General features: G+C 41.7%; 1 protein-coding gene across 11 annotated transcripts in view; it reads left to right on the top strand.

Moving 5' to 3' along the window:
* ZBTB40 (zinc finger and BTB domain containing 40) overlaps positions 1–19385 on the top strand; it is a 73966-nt gene that overhangs the window by 2602 nt on the left and 51979 nt on the right. The gene's annotated exons all lie outside the window — the stretch shown is intronic.

A 19385-nucleotide genomic window follows, 5' to 3' on the forward strand; every position in this document is an offset into this window, starting at 1 on the left:
TGTAATAACAGGTTGGGTATTTTCTTTTTGTTGTTGTTACACATGTTGCTCAATTCCAGTTAGAGAAAACAAACCACAATTTGGCCCCCAACGGAAATTTATTTGAAGTGCTAAATAATAACAAAAACCCAGGATTATGTTACCAACAGAACTGAGGGTATATATGTATGTTTCTATCTTTGATGGGGTAGGGGGACAGAACAGATCTTGTTTTTTCTTAATGTTTCTGTTGAGAGAGGAACTCTTCCAAATGGCTTTTAATTTTTTTTTTTTAACCAAATTATACAACAGTCAGTTCAGAGCACTTTTCATTAGTGTGTTCTTCCTTTGAAGACATGTGCATTTTCTTAAGGCAATCTAAGAAAATGATAGGTTTCTTCTAGTTGGTGGTCATTTCAAAGTTTGCTCGTAAATGATTTTGGGTTTCCCCCGAAAGTTTTCAAAATAATGTTGCATACTTGATGCAAGGCATCAGATGCTTTAAAACAAGTAGCAGACTTTCTGAATTGGTAAAAATCAGAAGGTGTTTGGGTTCATGAATGTGCAAATTGCAGAGGCAGTGAGAAATCCAGCGAACTGTATAAGAAGATCAGCAATGTCAAGTTTTGCTTTAAACTGTGATGTAATCCGGTCCAGCAAATGGAGCAAAGAACGGGACAGGAGAGTGGCATGTTAATGCGATGTTAACAATAAGCCCTGCATGAAATTGCTATTTTAGGTTTGGGCGGGACCTTCACATTTCAAGTATTCCACTTTTACTCTGTGATTTGGGTCTGGTGGGTTCCAGTAAAGAGAAAGTGCTAACACTAGTTTTGAAGGATAATGTAAAGCTGCAGGAGGAGCGAGGGCATACGAATTGGTTTTTCAATCTATTTTATTTCAGTTCAAAGCATCATTGCAGACAGGCACTGCAGGAAAACGAGCCATACTTTGGCAACACTCAGCTGCTTTTGGAGATTGAAGGAGACTGAGTAGAACCAAAGTGTGGCTTGTTTTCTTGAGCTTTGTGTCTGCAAAGAAGCTTTGAACTGAAATAAAATAGATTGAAAAACAAATTGGTATGCCCTGTTGCCTTATACTGGGTGTTTATGATACCCTTCTGGAGTACTGTGTGTACCAGCACCCGGAGGAAGGCAGTGACCCCTCAGCCGCTTTCAACTCTTCAAGAGAGTGAGTTCTTTGATTTTCACAAGGAAATTGAATTGGAATTTATGGTTTTCCGGATCTCCAATAGGCTGCCTTCTAAAGCCATCATCCCGATAATGTGAAGAAAGCAAGCTGTAGCCATGTAGAGGAAAAGAATTAAATATTAAGGGCACTTAAATTCAGAGATGAGATTGTCACTGTCTTCAAGTCATGGGGGGGTGCAGTGTGTCACTTGCCGAGACCGTTGCAGTTTTGAGGCTTCTGCAGGCCTCAGCAGAAAGGGGTAAGGAAAGAGCGCTGGCTTTCCTTATACTTCCCCAGTGGTGGTGTTTAACCCCAAATCCTCCAACTCATGACACCCAAGTATTTCATTACTTTAAATGAAGTAAATACATTATAGCTGATCCTGGCTTGTTAATCTGGGGTAAGTGGTTGAGTTTCAGGGGACCCACAAATCCTTTAAATTTGTCTGGGTGTCATTTTTTCTGGGGAGTGAGCCCATTTCTCTAATCGGGTCTCAGAGGGATCCTTGACCTTCAAGGTATAGAGCTGACAATGAAATGTCACATGTGATACCACTGGCCCAAAATAGTGTTGAACAACCCCCTGAAACCAGTTACTTCTTACCGCTGCGTGGTCTTGACTATAATTTTGAAAGTATCTTTTTGGGCCTTGTTTCCTGTCAAAAGAGGCCAAGTGAGCATGTCTGGTAGAGGTTATTTACCCAACGAGGTACTTTGGAAATGCCTGAGAGGTCATTGTCATGATTTTACAGAAGACTGCCACACTGGCGATGTGTTGCCTTGGCAACCTTGGTAGCAGTTGCCCTATTAGTCTCTTCTGACAGGTCAAAGGAAGAGTGGTTAACAGCCTAAGACGTGGGCTCTAGGCATCAGCTTCTTGCAGATGGACTCGGTTCCTCAGGACTGTAGAAGAGTAGGGTTAGGAGGGAGAGAGGAGGAGAGGGATGGGTTGAGGGAGGCAGAGACCGAGGAGTGATGGAGGGGAGATGCTCTCCTTCCTTTGTCCTGGCATCCCTGTGTTGTCTGCGAAGGGAAATGGCTCTTTCTGAAACCAAACTTACCTCACTTACCTAAAAAAAAAAAAAGTCCACTCGAAGATACAGTTTCTGGTTTATTAGTACTCAAATGGAAAGAAAAGAACTATTTTCAGGTCTTTATCTTGGAATGTTTGCAAACATGGGACCTCAGTAGAAAACTGCTGTGTGCCACGGTTGGTTTGGCCCATACGGTGTTTATCAATGAGTGCTTACATTTACAGAGAGAGATTTTTACATCTATCTGACCCCTGGATACATTGGCATGAGTGACTTCTGCTTTTAGCAGAGTCTAATTTCGGGGCTCTCAATGTTTGATGAAGTAAATTTTTAAGAAGGAAAGGGCCCAAGAAGGATGAGGACGATTAGAAACAAAGGATCCCTCGCTTTTGAGGATCTCAATATTGGTTACTTGAAATTTATTAAAATATAAAAACAAAGTGAACGGTATGTGGTTCTGTTTCTGATTGTGATAAAATATTGCAAGAGGTCATCTAACCTGCTACTTTCATCTGTTTCTCAGCTTTCAAAGACTGCAGTCTGACTGGTGGATTTTTGTCCTTGACTCCTTGTCCCCACTCGCACTGAAGGATGGTGTCAGGGGCTCTGGCAGCAGTGAACTTGCCATTTTTCTTCCATCCGGTGCTTATCTTTGATTCCTAGTCTCAGTGGATGGCACCAGAGAGTTGCAAAAGGCAGAAAGTCCCCCCATGTTCTTCCCCTTCTGTCAACTCCCCACCCTCCTTCCACTCCCTACCCACAAATAGCGCACATTTATTTAGGCTACAAGCCTATTGATGTCCCTTTTCTCTTTTGGTTAAAGCTACTATAATCTCTCGTCCTGAATTACTACAATAGCCTCAGAGCTGGCCAGCTGGCTTCTTCCTTTGTTCCTTTCTAATCTATTTTGTACACACTTGCCAGTGATCTTTATAAAGCACAGATCACATGTGATTGTTTCCCCCTTGCTTCAGACTCTCAGATGGCTCGCCTGCCCTCAGGATAATGCAGTTCCTTGGCTTGGCCTTTGCTGCCCTCAGACTCTGTCTTAAGTCTCATCTTAACTCTTTTCCCTCCCTCCTCTCTCACCCTTCTACTTGAGCACCAGTTCGTCATGCTCAGTGGGCCCAGAACTTCATCCTTCCCAGGACAAGTAGGCTGCACTCTGGGGCTTTGGAGTTTCCTAGCCATGTTACTTACCAGGCCGGTAGCAGTGCCACTCTCTGCACTGACCATTAGATCACTGAATGTTGTTTGGGCTTTCTATGTCATTCCTTTGTCCCGGGACCATGTGCCGCTTCAATTATGTAGTCAAATACTGTCCCAAGGTCAGTATTTCCCAAGTATTTTCTCTGGTTCTCATGCCACCAATTTGATAAGCTTTATCAACAGGCTCATTTGTTTTAAACTTTAAGATTTGCTTTTAAAAATCTCATTCTGTTTTTTTAACTATGTAAGCCATTTATGTGTTTCCAAAATCAAAACTATGTAACAAGTTGCATTCACAGAAGATTATTTCATACCCGATCCCCCTCCTCTGTCTCTCTTGAGTCTTATGTCAAAATTTTGGGGGTTTTGCCCATTTGTTAGGTAAGAAATAATTTCAGTATAGTTTAAATTTGTTTTCTCCTTTAATGAGATATGAGCTATCTGCCCAATGTCTGTGATATAAGTTGCAAAAACGTTTTTTCCAATTTGTCATATCCCTAAATTTGCATATGTTGTTTTATTGCTGTACAAAAGTTTTTCATCTTTACATATTATATTTATGGCTTGTACAGTGTATTGCTTTAGATTTTGAGTCACAGTTAGGAATTTCCCCTGCTCTTAAATTATGGGGAATTCATTAGTGTTTTCTCTCAGTATATCTATGGTTTCACTCTTTATGTTTTAAACATCTAAGGTTCTTATCCTTTTGGAATTTATCTTGACATTTGGTTTGAGGAAGGATCCAATTTTATCTTTTCCACAATAGCCAGCCAGGTATTCCAGCATCTCTTATGAAAAATTCTTATCAGGGGACCTCCATGGCTCAGACAGTTAAGCACTGGCTCCTGATTTCAACTCAGGTCATGGTCTTGGGATCATGAGGTTGGGCTCCACTTCGGTTTGAAGCCCACTTAAGACTCTCTTTCTCCCCCTCCCTCCCACCTGCCCTGTTCTCTCTCTCTGAAAAGAAAGGAAAGTTCTTATTTTTTGCCTATCGATTTGAGATGCTGTTTTAATTGGATACTAAACTGTTGTATACATTTGGGTTTCTTAGTGGATTTTCTATTCTGTTCCATTGGTTTGATTGTCGATTCATATGCTATTATCTTAACCGTCTTAATTTTAGAGGCTTTATAATTTTTTTTAACATCTGGAAGGGCCAGTTTTTCCATATTGCTCTTTCCTAGTGCTTTTCTGGCTGCTTTTGCTTGTTTATTCTGCCATATAAACTTTATAACCAATTTGTTTAGTTTTAGACAGCAACAAACGGATGGTATTTCTATTGAGATTATGTTAAATTTATTATTTAGCTTAGAACTGACATCTTTATGATGTTGAGTCTTCTTATCCAAGATCTTGGCCCATCTTTCCATTTGCTCTGGGCTACTTTTGTGACCTTTCAAGAGTGTTTTATGTTTTTTCCTATAAATTTTGTATGCTTCTTGTTAAGTTTGTTACATTTTCAGTCTTAACTTTTTTTTTTTTTAAACAATCCCTTTTGGAATCCCTCTAGAACTTCTTTTATTTATTTATTTATTTAAAGACAGAGTGGAAGGCAGAGTCAGAGGGAGAAGCAGGCTCCCTGCGGAGCAAGGAGCCTGATGTGGGACTCGATCCCAGGATGCTGGGATCATGACCTGAGCCGAAGGCAGCTGCTTCACCAACTGAGCCACCCAGGTGTCCCCCTCCAGAACTTCTTGAGGGGTGTTACACACCCATGTACTCAAAACTTTTTGTGTGTCATTTCAGATGGTTCATAGATGTACCCCCAGCCCATCCTGTTATATTGTCCCCTCAAAACCCCTTCTCTTGTCTGCCCTCCTCCCTTCTCAGTACGTAGCTCTGTGTCCTACATACAGTAGGCAGTCTGTGCATATTTGTTGAATGGATGAATAAAGCAGGAAGGGAAAGATGAAAGTAGATAAAAGAGCGAGGCTATAAGACCCATATATGGAAAGATTGTCCTTGTACAGACATCCAGATACTCCTAAGTGTACAGTCTGCAGCTGTTAATTCACTGGTTGTTCTCCTTGACCTCATCCCGGAACTTTAAAAAATAGCATGTTGATAATGATAGTGACCATTTATTGAATACCACAAAGTGCCAGGCTCTGGCTAGGTATTTTCCATAATTATTTCTGGTAATCTTTACAGCCACTAAGCAATAGATATTAATATCTCCATGAAAATATGGACGTTTCAAACACACAAAAGTGTGACTAGCATTGAACTCCCATATACATGTTACCTCCCTTTTACAGTAGAGGAAGCAGGTTTTGAAAAATTAAGTAGCTCAAGGTTACAAAGTTAAAGTCAGGTTTGGAACCCAACTCTTTTTAGCTCTTCATTAAATTATTTTTCAAATTTTAAACTCCCAACTGGTGAGGGAAAAACGGAAACAAGGGAGACAGTCATACCACTCCATTCTAAACTCCAGCTCACAGTATCACTTTAGTCTTCCTTTCTAATTCGTATCACAAAGATTCCAACCTCGCTTCTCTTTGCAAACACTAAGCCCTCCCATCACCCCCTCCCTCTTGCTTTCCTTATGTTCTGTTCTCACTTGCCTGCTCTTGGCCTAGTTTTATCAGTGGAGTCCAGTATTAGTTGACTTGTAAAGGCCTGCCAGTGTTTTGAGACCCAGCTCTCAGCATGATATTGGGAACATAGTAGGAACTTATGAATTTAAATAACAGTGAAATTTGCTGCTCTTACTCATTTAGCCCATAGGTTTAGTGTGGTACTGAAACTTGTGAATGATGCTCTGACGGCCGGCAGTCATTAGATCTGACCCCCCTAGATACTGGCTGCTCATATAGCCGGTGCTCTGCTGTCAGCGGCCCTCAGTTCCAGGCAGGTTCGAACTTTTCTAAGGTCAAAGTCCGAGACAGCAGAATAATTGGCCCCTGGAGTTCTGGGATTTTTTTTCTTAGGCAGTGAAGTGTTGAGGATGAAATTCTCCACGTCTTCCTTTGAACATTTTTGAGCAAATGCTATGGAATCCCATAGGTTCTTTCCCAAAGTTAGAAGCAATAGAGAAATTATCCTCTTTTTGCATTTTGTTGTTGTTGTTAGCTCCCCAAGTTAACCCCTTGTTAGCCTCAAGCTAACTCCCTCGTGATAGACAAGAGAAAGCTGGAGATGAAAATTATTCCTCCTTCTTCAAAGACAAAAAGCTTTCAGAACTTGAAGGAGAGGAGGGTGGAGCTCATCTGCCCAGTGTGCGCAGAGGTCTAGCGAAGGTTGGGTGAGCTGCATGGTATCACAGGGCAGTAATTGGGCATTGGGAGCTCCGCAGTCTCCAGTGCTGCTGATAGTCAGCTGCTGAAGTGTAAGAAGAGTAGGAGTCCAAGCTGAAGGTGATCTGTTCTCTGAGAGCAGGGTTATGCTGAATTTCTTCTCTCTATAAGGACAGCTTTAGTTAAGGGTGTTTGGCGGGGCTCAGTAAAGATTTGCTGGTTGGACAGGGACACACTGTCCCCTGACTAAGGAAATGGGGTCTTAGATCCCTAACCCTGCTAATGCTGCATGGGCTCTACCTTCCCCAGCAGCACCATCATGTGCCTCGTGGCCTTGACAAGTGTGGGTGGCACCTTATATACCACAGAATAAGTAACCTCTAAATTAATGGCATCTCTTCTTACTTGAAAAACACCTTATTTATGTACACTCTCAATGATGAGCACTGGGTAATGTACAGAATTGTTGAATCTCTGTATTGTACACCTGAAACTGACATAATGTTGTATGTTACTATACTGGAATTAGAAACAAACAAACAGCAGCAACAACCCCCCCCCCCTTTCTTGACTCTGTATCTCTGCATTGCCTCTGAACAGAGACGTGACCAAAAAAAGTAGGAGAAAGAATGAGGGATCAAGAGCTTCACTGCTTTTTCAGTTCCCACGCTTGGACAGTATCCAGCGGGGAAGATTCCGGCTCTGGAGTCAGACAGTGTGGGCTCATTTACCGACCCTAGTGCTCACCAGCTTTGTGATTTGGGGCAAGCCATTTACTTTTGATAGGACTCTACTTTCTCATTTGAAAGTGGAATTAATAATAGTAACTACCTCACAGGTTTTGCAAAAATTATGTAAGGCTACCATGCAAAGTGCTTGGCATAAGGCCTGGGTTATAAAAACGTTTGCAAATGTTAGCTCCTATTGTTAGATCCCTACCTTAACCCTTCCGAACTGTGTCTTTTTCCCTTTCCAAAATGTGTTTTTCATTGCTGTCCACTTGAAATAGGTACCAAAAACATAGGTAACAGGAAGGGTCTCATGTCTGACCTGGAAGATCTTAAGACACTCGTCAACATCTCCTATTTCCTCATCTACACAATGTGGGAATTGGACCAGGTGATTTCAGAAGTTCCTCTTATCTCCTGCTAATTTTCAATGAATTTAAGGCTTTCAGTTTCAGATTAAAGCCCAGTACTAGGCCTCTATGAGAGACCTAACCTACCCCGTTTCCTTACTGACTGTAAGGAAACAGGGTAGGTTTCCTTACAGTCGGTTTCCACCTCAGACCAGCTGTTTGAAACTAGCAGTGTGGTGGTCTGTAAAGTCTGTTCTTTAAAAAAAAAAATGCAGTATTTGACATATAGAAGATACATTCATAACTTATATAAGTGATAAAGCAGAGTGATTTTAAAAAAGTACATCTGTGAACTAGTTATCCAGCCCTAAGAACTATAAAATGAAATAGTTTGGCAGGTGGATTTTTATGTTTCCTTTTGACATTTAGTGAATGTTTACAGTGTTACCGGAGATGTCCTTTAAGTATATGGACTCATATACACGCAGGCTTATTAGTGCTTATCAGCCACCCCACCAAAAAGTGCTAATATCCCCATTTTACCTACAAGGAAAGTGAGGCCTAGAGAATTAGGTCTCTTGCCTAAAGTCACACAGCTGTTGAGAAGAACAGAGCCGTGATTCACCCTCTGGGCAAGCGGGTGGGCTCTAGAGCCTCTGACCCATAGAGCTGGGCACCAGTCTCTCCAGTCACCAGCACTGGTTTGGTATTATGTAGTTGCCTGAGCTCACTAATTTCTGCATTAAAGGGGTATTTTTGAATTTGACCTTTGGTATGGTGTTCTGTGTCTGGATCGATTATTCCCAGCTGAGCAAAAGCCTGTTTTCATAATCGAGTTGGTGAAACCTCAGAACTTACCCCCATCTTCAGATCACTGCAAGGTGCTTGTAAGTACCAGTGACAAAGCCAAGAGCCTTTTTTTTTTTTTTTTTTTTTAAAGCACCTAAAAGGTTGGATATAAAAGCATTGGAGTAATGATTGCTTGTTGAGACTCTTGACTGCGGGCTGGAGGAGTCGCAGTAGGTGGGAGACAGTCGCGGGCCCCAGTCCCTCGCTGGACGACAGTTTTGCTCCAGAGATTTTGCAGTTTGGCCTGTGAAGAGGCATCGTGGGTGAGCAGCTGAATCGGGAGCTGCAGCTGTGCGCGCCCTGAAAGGCAGGCAAAAGACAGATAAGCCTCTCAAAGCCTCCTTCCATTAGAATAGCCTTGAAAAAATCACTTGTTTCTAGGAGTTCGAAGATAAGAGGCCACAAGCAGTTTGTTACGCTGACCGTTGTGATGTTTTGTCTCACTGGGTTTTATAGAATGTCTCCAAAGAAGAGTTTCATTAGAAATTGAGAGAATCTGGAAAAAGAAATGAGTTTAATATAATGGTTATTATAGGCTTATCAAGAATCAGATGCTGTCAGTTTTGAGATGTGGAAAACCACCTTTCTAGTGGACTTTAGTCTGTTCTGTTTTCACCTCCTTGAGAATATAGTGATGGAATGGTGGCAGCGGTGGTGAGCTAGTGGCTAGCAGCTGATGCATTTATTGAGCACTTACTGTGTCCTCAGTGCATACTGCCGGTGCTTTAGGTGTATTAACTCATTTAATCTTCTAACCACCCAGTGAGAGAAGTACCAGTATTTCTCCTATTTTGTAGATGAGGCACCTGCGCCCCTCAAGCACATTTTGCGATTGGACATTCAAGCTCTACACCAGGTAGCCTGGCTCCAGCTCCATCCTTTACCACTAAGCTACAATGGAACTCAGGACAGCCATGGACCCTCTGCCCCGGGTAGTGTGCAGTTGGACAGCATTGCGTTTAATTTGGAGAACCCGTGGACTCTTCTTTCCTTTCCCAGTCCATGCACTCAGGTTTAAACCCCATGGTAGACACATGTAAATTCCCTGCAGGCAGAGATTCTATCTTACTTAATTTTGCTTGGTACATAGTAGGAACTAACTAAATGTTTAAGGAATGACTAGGTTGTTAGAAATGACGCTGGCTTTGAAGCCAGCCAGACCTACCTGGGTTTCTATTTTTAAATTTCCTTGTTATAAAAATAATACATGTTTATTCTAAAAAAATTCTGTAATATATGAAGAAGAAAATAAATCCTTCATCATGACACTACTTAGGAACCCACTGGTAGCATTTTGATATATTTTCTGTCTTTAAATGCAAATGTGTACATGCATGTACATACATTTTCTCTCTCTTTTTTAAAAAAAGTATTTATTTATTTATTTGATAGAGATCACAAGTAGGCAGAGAGGTAGGCAGAGGGAGAGGGGGAAGCAGGCTCCCTGCTGAGCAGAGAGCCCGATACAGGACTCGATCCCAGGACCCTGAGACCCTGACCTGAGCCTAAGGCTGAGGCTTAACCCACTGAACCACCCAGGCGTCCCATCAGTTTTAAACCAAATGGGAATTATATATACAATTGCATGCTGGTTTTTTTTTCTTTTAGTATATTGAGAGCATTCTTCATGTTATTAATCTTTAAGAGCCTTATTAAAAATTTTATTTAGATATAATTCACATACCATACAGTTCATTGTTTTAACATATACAACTTAAAAGTCTGTGTAACCATCACCGCTTTATAATTCTAGAACATTTTGTCACTCCAGAAGAAAACCCCATACCCATTAGCATTCACTCCCCAATTCCCCCTCCTGCCAGCCCGTGGCAACCACTAGTCCACTTCCTATCTCTACGGATTTGCCTGTTCTGGACAGGTCATATAAATGAACCCTCCAGTACGTAGCCTTTCGTGACTGGCTTCTTTCACAGAGCATAGTGTTTCTAAATTTCATCCCTGTTGTATGTTTTCTATGTTTTATTCCTTTGTATGGCTGAAGAATATTCCATTGTATGGATATACATTTTGTTGGTTCATTACTCAGTTGGTGGATGTTTGGGTTGTTTCTAGGTTTTGGCTGTTGTGTATAATGCTCCACGTGTGGATATATGTTTTCATTTCATTTGGGTTGGACCTAGAATTGGAATTGCTGGCTCATATAGCATCTGTTTCTTCCACAGTGGCTGTACATTTTACATTCCCACCAACTATGTGTGAGGCTTCGAATTTCTCCACATCCTCAAGACACTTGTACTTTCTGCCTGTGTGTGTGTTGTTTTGTTAAGCATCCTACTGGGTGTGGGGTAGTAGCTCTTGGCAGTTTCAATGTCTATTTCCCTAACAACAACTGATACTGAACATCTTTTCATGTGCTTATTGGCCATTTTATATATCCTCTTTGGAGAGAGATTTATTCCAATCCTTTGCCTGATTTTAAGGGGCTTGTCATTTTGCTGGTGAGTTCTAAGAGTTCTGGATACTGTATTCTGATATGCTATATATATATATTCTGGATACTAGACTTCTATCAGGTAAATGAGTTGAGAGTATTTGTTCCCATTCTGGGCTTCTCTTTTTCTTTCGTAACAGTATCCTTTAATACACAAAAGTTTTTGAAGATGATAAAGTCCAATTTGTTTATATATTTATTTATTTTTGGTTGCTTGTGCTATAGGTATCCTACAGAGGAACCTAATTTTTACTGACTGCATATTTCATAATATGTCTGTATATCATATTTACTTAAAATCTTCATATGGTACAACTCAGTTTCCAGTTTTTTACCAGTGGTACTATTCTTCTGAATTCAGTATACATAAATAATTCATTATATCTCTAATTAATTATTTCCATGTAGATGGGAGTCCTAGAAGTGGGTCTAAAGGTATAAATATTTTAAAAAATTTTCTTCTGTTATGGGCTTATCATTCTTTTTCATTTATCTATAATTATACAACTGAATATGTAAACATTCTGGTAAAACAATCAGACAGTGCATATAGAGTATATCCTTTCCAAACCCCCCAAATTCTCATGTCTCCCTCCAAAGACACTTTTTATAGCTCTAGATGAGCAGATTACTTACTGTATTACTTCTTGAAGGATTTTTACCAGTTTGTACTTCCTTTGGCATTGTGTATGCACTTGTCTCAGTGCTCCCTCCCTTGTGTTATTAGTAAAAGTATTATTTTTATAATAATAGCAGCTAACACTGAGCATTTACTGTTGACAGGAACTTGGCTAAAACAATTCAGATGCATTATCCCATTTCTTCTTCACACACACACACACACACACACACACACAGTAAAGACATGAAGGTCACAGTGATTAAGGTGACTTGCCCAAGGTCATTAAGTGTTTGAGTTAGGCTTTATACTGAAGTCCGCCAAATCAGAGTGCGTGGTCTAAAACTACTGCTTATCAATTAACTATTATTGTTGCAAAATTTTTCCAATTTGATCACTTCAAAATAGCATCAGTGTTTTAATGTGCATTTCTTTAATTATTCATAAGGGTGAACTTTTTAAATCAGTTGGACTTTTTAATTTCATTTATGAGTTTTCTTTATCCATTTAAAAAAATTTAAATGTTAATTTGTTTTCTTTATTGATTTGTATGAGCTTTCTATTCTGATATTAGCCACTCATTTTTCACTTCTTATGACACGCTTATCATTTATCTTTTAGTTTTGTTGATATGGTTTTTTTTGGAGTATATGTTTCTATGTTATCACATCTATTGGTTATTTGTGATTTATGTGTAAAAAAGCCTTTTCCATCATGACTCAGTTACATATTCATTAAATATGTTATCTTTTAAATATCTTATTCACTTTAAAAATGTGGTTTTTCTTTCTATTATTTTTGTTAAGTCACAAATCTACCTTATAGTTCTATGAATAACAATGGATTGGGGAATTTGGAATCATATATTCTTCGAGACACTTTTGGGCAGTTTTCTGGCTTGAGGATAATTATTTTCTCATGAAAGAGCTATCAGTGATTGATATTTAATTAACATTCAAAGAAAAGGATAGTAAATGTGCTGTCTCCCACACCTAGTGCTAATGGCCGCCAGTCTATGAGATATGTGCGAAGCCCTCCCTGTTTAGCCCCTCCCCTGTTTTGTATATTTAGGAATTTGGTATTTTGGCTCCAATGCTGTCTTGAAAACCCAGAAATCTGGGGCCTGGGTTTGGCCATTATCTAGGTACATGACTTGGCAGGTCACTAAATTTCTATATCTTTTCATCTGTAAAAGGCCTAAATTACATAGTCTCTAAGGAGAATTTTAGTTGCAAAATTCCCTGACTTTTATTATCCTTCTGATGAAGAGTCATTTCCCCTGTTTGGTATTGATAAATACTTTTTAAAAAAGTTGTCATTAGTGATGTGTGGCAGAGTAGCTGAAGAGAGGCAGAGCGACAGGTGACAGAGTGCATGGGTGGGGGGAGGGGGTGAGGAGCAGGGGGAAAGGGGGTGAGGACTGAATCTGGTAATAGCCGGGGAGAAGTTAGAGGGTGGCTGAGTTTGAAGTGAGCTGAGAGCTTCAGTGGGTGAAGCTGCTTGCCGGGAAAGTTGTTCTGATCCCATAGATGCTCAGAGCGCACTGGGTGGAAGCCCTGGGGCTGTGGCAACAGGCGCACACTGCCTGCGTCTGGAGAGCGAGCAAAAACTCAGCACGTGGTCTGAGCTACTAAATACATGCACAGGGTTACCTCAGAGACAAAGCTGAGTTCTGCTTTTTCAAAAGAGAGATGGGAGCCACCGAAGAGTACAGGCGACAGAAGGGACACAGCAGAGCACTTTGTGGGGCCGGGGTAGTGTACGCTGCGCTCAAGCTCTACCTGTCTGGGCCAAGGCAGATGCCCCCAGTTCCCACTGAATGTTGGTAGCACACAGTCTCTTCTGATGACACTTGACTTTGCTGCTGGAATTTTGTCACGTGTAACTGTAAAGAGTAGACCTATTTCACTAATACATGAACTAATAAATTCACTTTCTAATTTATACTTCTTTTAGGAGTGAGACTGTGTTATCGAACCTCCAAAGTCCAATTAACTGTGAGACTTAAATGGGACAGTGTTTTGTATCTGGAAGGTTGACAGTCAGACAATCAGACTTTTGGTAAATTAAGTTCAGGCCAACAGAGGAAGTCTCTTGGCAGCCAGCCAGCCTGGCTGTGCAAGGGCACTCTTTCCAGATAGACCTCTCCATCCATCTTTCAGCAGAGACCAGCAGAAGAAATAAGGCATCTCAAACGCAAGTGCTTCTGTCAGGCCAGCCAGCAGCACATCTCTGCCTGTGGAGAGGGGTTGAGGAATGCTAACACCCAGCCCAGAAATTCTGTCAAGACTAAGGTAGTCATTAAGAACAGGGAACCAGCAGATCTGCATTTAAACGGTGCTCAGACTTTTTAGCTGTATGGTCTTGGGCATAACCTGTTAGACATTACTTTCCTCATCTGTACATTAGGGGTAATAAGGGTATCTACCTCATAGGGATGTTAGGAAAATGAATGGAAAAGTATTTGGACAGTGCGTAGCACAAGGCTGGACGTTATTACCATCACAGAGCAGTTGGTGACCTTGCCAAAGGCCTTCAAGAGATTGAAGCATATGGAAAAGAGCAGAGACTGGGGATTGGGCAGAAAGGGTGTTTTAATCACCTCATACCCTGTTGCTGAGGGAGGAATTCCAACCCTAGGGTTATGGGGGTGGCTAATGCATGACACTGGACACGGGCAGATGAGACTGGCCGCAGCTTTTATTAGTCACATAGACTCACAGCCCCAGAGGAGGACACAGCTGCTGCTCAGGGCCACACAGGCTCGCCCTCAGGAGCAGAGTGAACCATCAGGGGCTGTGGGAGGCGGGCTTTGCAGGATCTAAAAGGTAGGGTGCCTCCTGGTTTCTGCCAGGGTGTGTGATTGGCCTGCTAGAATAATCTTGGGGGCTGATAAGGAACTGAAACCCACTACTCAGGGGGTAGAGAGGAGCTGGACCTTAGTCCCTTTGATAAGGAGGATTGTTTGGCTCAGGGACCTTGTCTACCAGAGCAGAATGGGTAGGAGAATTTGTAGTTAGGTCACTTGAGGCCTTCCTGATTTTACCAATTGACAGGGCAGCATGGAATATTGAGCCTTGATTTTAGACTTTGTGGCACAAGAGAGAATGCAGGTCTTGAAACGCTGTTCCATACAGGTGTCGGGGAAACCCAATAGAAGGCTGTGGAAGATCAGTAGAGTTGCCCGATTCTGGGGAAGACAAATGGCGTAATGGCTGGAAAGGGAATACACAGGGGTTCATACATAGTGTCATAAGCAGAGATCTCTTCATTGTTTGCAGTTTAGCGTACATTCATGGATTGGCTCTACCATCCTAGGCCCTTCCAAGGCCTAACCAGGTTCGGCTGACCACGTTAGATCAGGCGCAGTTTGACTTTTGGTTTCTGTGGCAGCAGCCAGGGAAGCCAGACTAACCGTGGAAGGCCAGACTGCTGAAATGTATTCTGCAGGAGCTGGGGTTGGGGCCAGGCCACAGAGCTATTCGCCTTAGGCATGGTTATTGGAGTCCTCCATGTCTTGTAGGTTTTATTCCCAGAGCTGTTAGGGAGTTTGCTTTTCTGACTGGAGCCAAAGACAAGTGCAAAAGGGAAGGATTTGAAGATGACTTGAGATTTTTTTAGAGGTACTTAAGACATAATAATTTGATATGAAAAAAGTGATTGGAGAACAGGCAGGGCTGTACAGTGCTTTGTTCCTCGGAGAGGGTTCTTGGACCGACAGTATCCGTATCACCTGGGGCTTATTAGAAATGCAGAATTCAGGCCCTACCCCAGAACTTCTGGATCAGATTCTTCTTTTCTTTGATGGATCCCCAAGAAGCCCTTCTAGTGGATAGAAGGGCAAGATATTTAGGTCAGGCAGCCTGGATTAAGATCTCAGTTCCTCTTCCTATTTGCTATATGGTCTTGGGCCTGAACCTTACACCTATTAGGATTTATTGTGAGTTGGGTTTACCTATCATGCTGGATTGTTAGTATTAAAGGAGGGAACATAAGAAGTGCTTAGAAACACAGTAAGGTACTTAATTATTAGTAGCTCTTACTAGTAGTTATTTGGTAATATCTATAATTTGGCAGAATATGAAAAGAAAGAGCAGGGATATCATTCTGGCTAACTCTGTCATGAGACATGAGTTGATAATCATGAAAAATATGGTCTCCTGAGCTGATGGGGCAGTGGATGTGGTTGGCTCGCTAACCAGTTCCCTCAGGCTGAGGCTGTAAGTATACTTGTTTAGTAACCAAGTCCCAACAGCTGTGCTTCCTGATGGCCACTGAGCTCTAGGAAGGGAACATTATCTGCAAAAGTGGTAGCTAAGACTTGGCATCCAGCAAGGCCTTCGCATTATAGAGGACAGAACCATGGCGTGAGAATGGAGACCCGGGCTCACTTCTGCCCCTTGGTAACTCATGCCCCTTAATGCATTTAATATCTCTGAGCCTTAGTCTTCATCTGTAAAACGAAGATGAATGGGATGAGGTGTAAATCCCAGCACACACGCAGGTATCATCCCTGTGTCATCCTTGCTTGGTTTCTACCATTACTGCTCACTAGACAGCATCCAGAGCCCCAGAGGAGAATTTTATCCTTGATGCCGCTTGAGAATCTTCACTCCTAGGATTTTTCGGAGCTGTTCAGGTTACTTGGATTTCCCAGTGACCAGAACATACCATAGGAAAGCACCTAGGCCATTCAGTATTGCTGTAAGTCTCAAGGACAGGAACTGTAGGAGACCAGACTCTGGAACCGAATGATGAGGATGACCGTGATATACCACTCGTTAGATACAACAATGGCATGCACAGGACAGGATACTGCCACGAGCCCAGGGATGCCAAATACGGAGACCTCACCCCTTACACTACATGTTGGTGCTTTTCAGGCCCTCCGTGTAAGACAGGACCAAATGACAGCTGTTTTTGAAATTGAGAAATCTGGGCCCACTAAAAGCTGCAGTCACCCTTTTCTGACCTCACCCATCCACCTTGCATTCTCAGAAATAATTGCTAGTGGTTCTCTTTTAACTTAGCTGATTCCTTAGATACCTTACATTTAAAATCATCTTTTTGTGTGTAGCAAATGCCCCATTTCTTGTCTCTGAATGTGTGATCTTTGCTCTAATTATGTGGAGCGTGCCTGTTACTTCACCTGACTCTGGTTGTTTGTGAGATACTAAATAGCCATGGGGTTAAAGCCGACTCGGATCAAAGAGCAACTCAGCCTCCCAGGACCTCAGTTTCCTCCCTTAAAAAGGGAAGAGATTGGACTAAGGTCATTTGGTCATGCGACAAGAGTACGTGATAGATAAAGTAATGAACTTCTGTTTGCTGAAAGCAATGAATAGGGCTCTCCAAGGTCTCTTCCACTCTCTGGTTCCAGCAGAGCCCAGGCATTAAGGTAGTGGTAAAGATTTTATTTAGGAGAAAGGGATTATCAACAGCAACAGAACAAAACAACACAAAAAAGAAACAAACAAAAACTTTAAGCAGATAAGGTTGCATTGAGCCAGACTGTAAGAGATGTCTTGGACTGTGAGATAGATGGGCCCAAAGGAGAGGGCAGAATTGTTAGGGCAACCAAAATCGAAGACCCTTGATGAAGTAATAGAATGGCTTTTCTCTCGTGTATGTTGGAACACACAAATCCAGGCAGAGGTGGGCCCAGCTTCTCCATGGAACTCCGTAATACAGGATGTCTGAGGCTACAGCCTGTATAGACAACATAGTAGAAGACGCCTGTTTTTCCTTTCCATTGCCAGGCACTTTCCTTATTAGTCCAGCCCTCCTGTCACTGGGAAAGTTCTGCTTTCATTGTGCTATTCCTGTTTCAGAAGCTCCTCTCTCAAAGCAGGTGGAGGTTCCTCGGCTCATTTTCTGCTCCCCCCAACCTCCGTAGCCTTGTGCTCTCCCCATCCTCTTCCGCCAGTGGTTTTGGATACCCACCCTGGCCAGCCCAGTGTCCATAATAATGATGGCAGCTAGTTACTGCATGTCCTTCCAGAGCCGGGTGCAGTGTCAGTGTTCTGGACACATACACAATTTCCAGCACACGGAAATGTGTGCCAGATGTGGGCCAGATGTGCCTCTTCTGGAACAGAGTTCCTCTTCGTGGCTCTTCCTCTGCTTGGAGCTCTCCACCTTTCACCCTGGCCTGTTGGACTTGAACCTCACTTGCGTTTACCAGCTGCAGCGCTTGCCTTTTCGTTGCCACTCACTGGGATCAGTCTCTGTTGTCTCCTCTTCCTGTCCTTTTTGTCTTGTATGGATTGTGTCCTTTTAAGAGATCTGTTTTCAATCATTCTAGCATCAGATCAGCTTTATTACTGACTCCCTGTGGACAAAGATCTTGTTTTATATTTCCTTTGAATCCTTCACAGCACTTAGCAATGTGCTAAGTAAATAACAGGCAAATAACCCATAATGAGAATTCGATGATCTGTGTGTACAGTATAATAATTAGTGAATGGTAGGTCCAATTCCTGAGGTACAGAAAAGAGCCTCCTACGCTCTCCAGTAGTGTCAGCAAAGGCCTTTGAGTGCTTTGCTGAGGACATCACCAGCACTTGTGGATTTCAGAACATCTATTGTATTTAAGTAAGCGGTGCACATCAAAAGTAAGGCTTCAGTGTTGTATCCCCCCTTGTTTATTAAAGGGGTTCCATGTTTCCAACCAGCTATGACTTAGTTTTCACTTTTGCCTTTTCTGGTTTTTCTCTTGTTTCTTTATAACTTAAACAGTCCTTAAACTTTTAGATCCTTTATGGAAGTAGAATAAAAATGTAAATGAATAAATAAATAAATATTCTTTGTGCTCCTTTTAGAAAGCTGGCCTAGTTTCCACTTTGTGTTGAATCCCCATTTGTGTGTTGGGTCATTATGCAGCACTTGGTTCAGCCAATTAAGTTTTTTCTTTCTAAGTATCTTTAGTCTATATCAGTATAGTCTTTTCTTGAGGCTTTAGTATTGTTCCTTTGAGGAACATCCATCTTTCTGGTGTTCTTTTTTGCTTAAATGTTCTTCCCTTGGGACCTCTGACAATTTTCCCAAGCCTAGCAATTTCAGTAAGTGCTTAGTAACATAATTTAGGTTGCCTCTATACAAGCATCGACAGGACTTCACTTAGAGATTCCAACACGCAGTGTTCTAGCTCTGAAAGCTACACTTTCACAATGTTATATCCAGTGCTAAGTTCTCTCTCCTCAGTTTAACTTCCCTACAGAGGGCATTGGGGGAAGCAGGAAGGTATGTTAGAAGCTCTAACATTTCAGTTGTGAGATCGACAAAGTGTAGTTTAGCCTCTATAGTACATTTCAGTAGCCCCCAAATCACCAGTGTATCCCTTTTGATTATATATTCGATTTATTTAATAACAGTGTTCTGTACCTGAAAGTAGTCTACAAAGATTATATAGTTTAATTGTTTATTTACAGATAGAAACTTCAGCTGTCAAGTCAGATGGCTGGTTGCAAAACTATTTAATGAGGATGATTCATAGTCTCTAGTAATAACTATCACATGTAGTAGTTTCTGTGCGCTGGGTACCGCTTTAAGTGTAAACTCGCCCACTCACTAATTCTGTTGTAAGTAACAGATAGTTGGCTTTTTTAAAAACCCAATCAGAGAACCTCTCTGCCTTTTAAAGATTGATTTATTTATTTGAGAAAGGGGGAGAGCGTGTGTGTGCATGTGTGTGCGAGCTGAACACAAAGCCTGACACAGGGCTTAATCATAATCAT

The sequence above is a fragment of the Mustela nivalis genome, assembly GCF_964662115.1.
Source record: "Mustela nivalis genome assembly, chromosome: 10".
In the NCBI taxonomy this organism is placed as follows: domain Eukaryota; kingdom Metazoa; phylum Chordata; class Mammalia; order Carnivora; family Mustelidae; genus Mustela; species Mustela nivalis.